Raw genomic sequence first — 5,794 nt, 5'->3', positions numbered from 1 at the left:
CCCCTCCTTTTGTAAGACTGGACAGCACACGTCGCGCCCACGCACACCTGCGTGCCCATCCGCCGAGGACGGGGCATTCCCACCCGCCGCCGCTGTGGTGGGGCGGCAGGGAGGCGGGGCGCAGGTGTCTTCTGAGACGGTCTTTCAGTGCCGGTGGGAGCGGAGTCGCTGCGTCAGGTGGTGGCGCTGTGTTTAGCGCCTGGAGCATCACCGTTCCGCTTCCCACGACGGCGTGTGCCGGCTTGTCGATGGCATTGCCACGGCAGGTTCTCAGGAGTGTCCTGTTCCGCAGGACGCGGGCTCTGGATGAGACCTGAGCGGCCAGCTGGACCTGGGGGCGGGGGCCGGGACTCAGTGGGAGGGGGCACTGGGGGCTGGAGGCGCTCCCCTGGGGTGGGCAGCTGTCGGCGGGGGTCCTGCCCTGTCGGAGACAATGCGGCGCCCTCGGCATCACAGGCTGAGAATCAGGTTCCACAGGGGCCGCCATGGGCCTGGCCACTGTCCACAAGCTGATGGCGAGAGGCTGACTGCGGCGGGGAGAACGCCGGCATCACTGCTGCTCCGCTGGCACCGCCCACAGCCGGGGCTCGGGGGCGTCCCTACCCCACACCAACCTGTGGGCTCGGAGCCCCCACATCCAGGTGTCACGGGCACGGTGGAACAAGCTGGTCAGGCGGGCGGGGCTGGCACTGGCCTGGGCGGCCCCTCCTGAGCACAGCGACCCGCGGGGACAGCCAGGGGTTCCGGGGCAGCAGGGCGTACTGCGTCTGCACTTAGCGGGTCACCCATCGGGCTCTTAGGTGGACGTCCACGCGCCTGCGCACGGTCTCCCTCATCGCGGCCACGCCCCGGCCCTCCCAGGAGGGCCCCAGGCTAGAAACAGGCATCCTGCAGAGTGCTGTGCTGTGCTGTGCTGTGCTGTGTTGGGGGGGCGGCGGGTGAGAGGGATCCTGGAGCCCACACTGATCTCTGGTCAAGGTCAGGTCTGAGAGGGCCCTGCAGACAGGTGACAGGTGGCAGTGGCCTGAGGAACAGGGTGGTCCAGGCCGTGGCTGCTGGGTGGCCTCTGAGGGAGGATTTTGAAGGCTGGCTACCTGGGTGTCCCTCAGGCCCCCGAGACCTGTTACCTCCTTGTGACATTGCGTCCAGATCCAGCCAGCGGTTCCCATGTACCCAGGTCCTGTGACACATGGCACACCCACGGCTCTCGGCAGCACTTTCTGGGCTCTGCCCCGTCCTGCCAGCTCTGATTATGTCCCACATGTCCCCGTGTGCCACCTCGTGTGTCACAGTCCCGGGCTCCATCGCAGCCCCCTGCTGGGCTGTCTGGCTCGCGCCTGAATCCCGAGACCCAGGTCTCTGCAGACGGGGACCCGCCAGCCCACGAAGTGCGGGGGGCACGGCGCTCCCCCCTCGCTGCCGTCCAGTTTCTTCCCGCTTCGTCACAACCGGGGGTCTTGGTGAGACCGCGCACGGAGCTTTGTGCCAAGCTCGTCCAGTGACAGCACTGAATGCGTGACATGACAGGGGAAGCTGGCCGCAGTCCCCCAGCAGCTGCAGGGCTGTGGCGCTGGCCTCACAAGCATTGTGGTGACAAACTGACTCACAAAAAGCAGAGAAACACGCTGAAGAGGACAGAGGCGGGACACTGGGGTCAGCGCACCGGCGGAGGGTTTGTGCGGGTCCTCCCGGGGCCTCTGGCCACTCTGTGTGGAGCCCTGGATGCTGGGGGGTGGGCAGTCGGAGGTGCCAGGCTGCGGTGCTTCACACAATGGGCCTTTCCCAGATGAGCGGATGAGTCCTTGTCCTGAGCTTGTCACCCTGATCAGGGGACCCCAGAAAGGTCACCTACAAGGAGCAGGTCTGATGGCGAGCTACCTCTCGGTTCTGGATTTAGGGGACAGTGAGAACCCCAGCTGTCCCCCCAGCCCCCCACCACGGTCAGGGCCACACGGCTGCGGGCATCAAGACAGGACCCAGCAGACCTGGGTCGGGCACCCAAGCGCCCAGGGTCACCCACCGCCAGTGGCCTGAGCACAGCGCCGAGACCCATGGCTCCACTCCCACATCTAGCTGACTCTCCTCAAGAGCCTGTTTCTCCGGGGAAGGTGGCCATGAGGATGTGACCCAACCTCAGCACTCAATTCCTAGTCGTGAGTCCAACTGTCCTGGTGCTCGGCCGGTGGAAGGTCCGAGCCCTTGGAGAGGGAGTGGAGACACTGAACTGACATCCAGCCACCCACTAAGCAACGCTGGGGCACCCAGCTGTCACCCCACTGTGCCGGGCTGAGTGATGCCCCCCAGAACCTCGGGGTGGTATTGGGAGATGGTCTTTGCAAATGCGACGAGTTACGACGGGGCCGAGCTGATGCAGGGACTGGTGTCCTCGGGGAGATTGGGACGCAGACGCACGGGAGACGCAGCACGTGGGGATGAGGCCGAGATCGGAGCTGTGCAGTTGGGAGCCCAGAGACGTGGGAGGGGGCCGGCAGGGTCCTCCCCGAGCTGCGGGACACCTGCCCTCGGCCATCAGCCTCTAGGACTGAGAGGACGGGTGTCTGTCGTGTGGCATGGCCGGCCTGCAGTCTGGCCTCGCTCCTCGGGGCCTTGCCAGCACGCAGACCCAGGCCCGCGGGCCAGGTGTCCCCTCGGTGGGCCTGCAGGAGCCGCCTGAGTATGTGGGGCGGGCAGTCGGCCACCTGGGCTCAGAACCCCTCCTGGGCCCCAGGCACTCCTGGCAGAGGGGCCCCTGGGTCTGTGCCCTCCCACGTCATGAAAACAAGAACAGGTCCCACTGAGTGGCCCCAGGGCTCCTGGTCCAGCTGACCAGGGTCCCCGCTCCATCAAAGGGAGGGAAGGGAAGCAGACAGCAGACGCCGTGGCACAGAGCTTCTGCCATGGGCCGTGGGCATGCGTCTCCAGAGTGGCGTCTGAGGCCGAGGACGGGCTGCCCACTGCGGGTCTGGCCTCGTCTCTGCCCAGGGCGGCCGGGCAGGGGCGCCCAGTTCTCCGTTCTCTCTGGTTCTGAAGTCGCGTGGCTGTGAGATGTGAGAAGTTCTGGAATTAGTGACAAGTGTTTTTAGGGCTCGGGAACATGGATGTGAGACTTCGGTTCTCTGGGGTCCCCCTGGCCCCCTCAGCGTCGTCTCCATTGGGCCCCATAACTTTCCAGGCCCCCAGGAGGTGTGCCCATGTGCCTGCGGGAAGGTGGGGTGCCTCGTGACAGCGCTGTCCACCGGGGACACAGGTGGCCAGTGGCTCCAGTTCAGGGGGAACCGCAGGCTCTCAACACCTCTGAACACCTTCGCGTTGGCGGGAACCAGCCTGTCCGGCATGTCTTAGCTTCGGGCGCCACCTGCTGGCGTTTTGTGGAATTACACCGGCCGGGCACAGTGAGGCTGAGTCAGGGGCTCAACACACGGAGCCGGAAGCTCAGTCCTGCAGCACCTGAGCAGGCGCAGACCATGTCCTCAGGACACACGTAAGTGACACGAGGGGCCGTTCCCAGCATCACCCACATGCTCCCTATGTGAAACGGCGGGACATAAGGAGACACCCCAAGACCTGAAGGCCAGGGGCCTGGGATCCCGGTGCAGAAAAGGCTCCGTGTAAATCTGGGAGTCACCGGAGTCCTTTGTGTGGGCCACCACTCCGTCCTCCCAGGGCCACAAGACTAGGACCTGGGCCCCCGGAGGCCAGCGGGGTGGGGTGGGGCTCCGTGCTGTTTGTGCAGCTTCTCCCAATGTCTGGTCATTGCAGGCAGAAGCCCTTGGGGAAGGGGAGACCTGCAGGAAAGTCCCACTCATGTGTGGCCCTACCCAGGGGAGCATGGGTGTCTGCCCTGGGACCCCAAGGTCCAGACTGTGCAGGCACAGGGGACGCCCAAAGTCTGGTGGGGGATCAAGGCATCTCTGCTGGCTCTCTGACCCCAGTGACTTTAACTGTAGGGACACAGCCAAGGGACCAGGTGGAGTCAGTGAAGGACCATTCTTCCCTGAGACCACGGTCCCAGGATCGAGGACACTCCAGGCCTGTCCTCACATTGCCCGGTCCCATCCCCTGTTCCAGTCCCCCCACATCCCCATGTCTGCCTGTTCCAAGTCTTCATGTCACTCCACGTCCCCTGTCCCCATCCCCAGATTCCCATGTTCCCCCACCCCATTCCCCGACCCATCCATTTGCTGCCAGCACGGTCTGGGGACACGGCCGAGGTCAGGCTCTGTGTACCTCGGATTCGGGTAAAACACCGAGAAGGACCAGAGCCTATAGATCACGCTCTCTGGGCTCTGGGGACTCACCCAAGGTCCCCGTGCCTGTGTCAAGCAATTTCTGATGTGTCTGCCAAGTGACCAGTCATCCTAGGAGGGGACAAGATCAGCCCATCCCCTTCCCCAGTCACTCACCCACCTGTCCGCTGGTTCATCCATCACCTGGCTGCCCATTCTACTTCCTAACTTCTGAAAGCCACTGATGCCAGGGGCTCGGAGACACAGTGGAAGAGGAAGAGCTCCTCGCTTCTGTCGGCCCCCCTTAAACTAGTCTCGGTTCTCCTAACTCATGCCATTGTCCCTCTGTTCCTCTGTCCCAATTGCTTCCAAAACCCCAACCGTGGTCAGACTCAATGATCTGGGGACGCTGGAGAACGCCGGCCGGTTTTGCTGTGAATTCATGATAGAACCTTCCCAGGGGCACGCCTCCCCCGGCCCTGCAAACTGCCCCTGTGGGGCGCGCGTCCTGCCCCTCCTGCCCCTCTGCCCACACGGCCCGAGCGCCGGGCTCCCCCGGACCCCCTCTGCTCGTCCTGTCGCCCCAACGCTCCTCCAGTCCGGCTTCACGCTGAGCATCCGGCGCGGCGGTGAACACGCGCCAGGCCCTCCCGCGTGTCCCTCCTGGACCTGCCCTTGTTCTGCTCACCTGTCACTCCTCCAGGTCTGTCTGCACAGGGGTTTCCTCCGTGTGTCCTCAGGGTGCGTGCTCAGCCGGCCTGTGAGCCTGTCTCACTGCCTGCCCTTGGCGCAGCCCTGTCTGCCCCCAGCTCCCAAGGGACACCATGTCCTAGAGGCTTCTCAGGTTCAGTCTCATCTGCTCAGAGGGGACCCTGACGGGCTTGGACTCCAGCACCCCCTCCATCTCACGGGGGTCCCTCCCTAGGACAGCACCAGGCTGGCACTGTCACCTCAGCCCTCTAAGCTGGGCGCCTGCACGAGGCACACGGGGGACACTGTGGAAGGACGTCCCTTCTCTCGTGTTGCTTACAGCAGACAGGGAAGGACCCAGCGCCGGTAGCAACAGTGCAAATGCCCATCCCAGGCGCGCGCTGGGGGCAATAACCCCGAGCCCTGTGGCCGGACCGCCGACTCATCGCGGTTTCTGGGGCTGAAAAGGCTTCCAGAACCTAAAGTCTGAGCACACGGAGGCGACCTGCCCCTCCTGCCTGTCGTGACCGCTTCGCGCTGGAACTGGCACGGACGCCCCGCCACGCAAACGCTCTCATCTCCCGAGACGCCGCCACCTGTGTGCCCGGGCCTCGGGCTAAGGACCCGAGGGCGGTTCCCTTGAACCCTGGCTGGGACCCGGGCCCCCACTGGCCACGACACGCTGCCGCCCCCGCCGGCCGTGCGCAGGTGGGCGCACGCAGACGCTGAGGTCCAGGCGGTGCGGCCCAGGAGAGACCTCTGGTGACAAAGCTGGGGACCAGTGCGACCTCTGGCCCGAAGGGAGAGGCGCGAAACAGCGCCACCTGGTGCGCGGCCGGGAAACGGCGCCCAGCCTGGCGCTCCCGCTGCGGCCGCTG

The sequence above is a fragment of the Pteropus alecto genome, unplaced genomic scaffold (assembly GCF_000325575.1).
Source record: "Pteropus alecto unplaced genomic scaffold, ASM32557v1 scaffold14, whole genome shotgun sequence".
Classification (NCBI taxonomy): domain Eukaryota; kingdom Metazoa; phylum Chordata; class Mammalia; order Chiroptera; family Pteropodidae; genus Pteropus; species Pteropus alecto.
Note: the sequence above shows the minus strand (reverse complement) of the source record.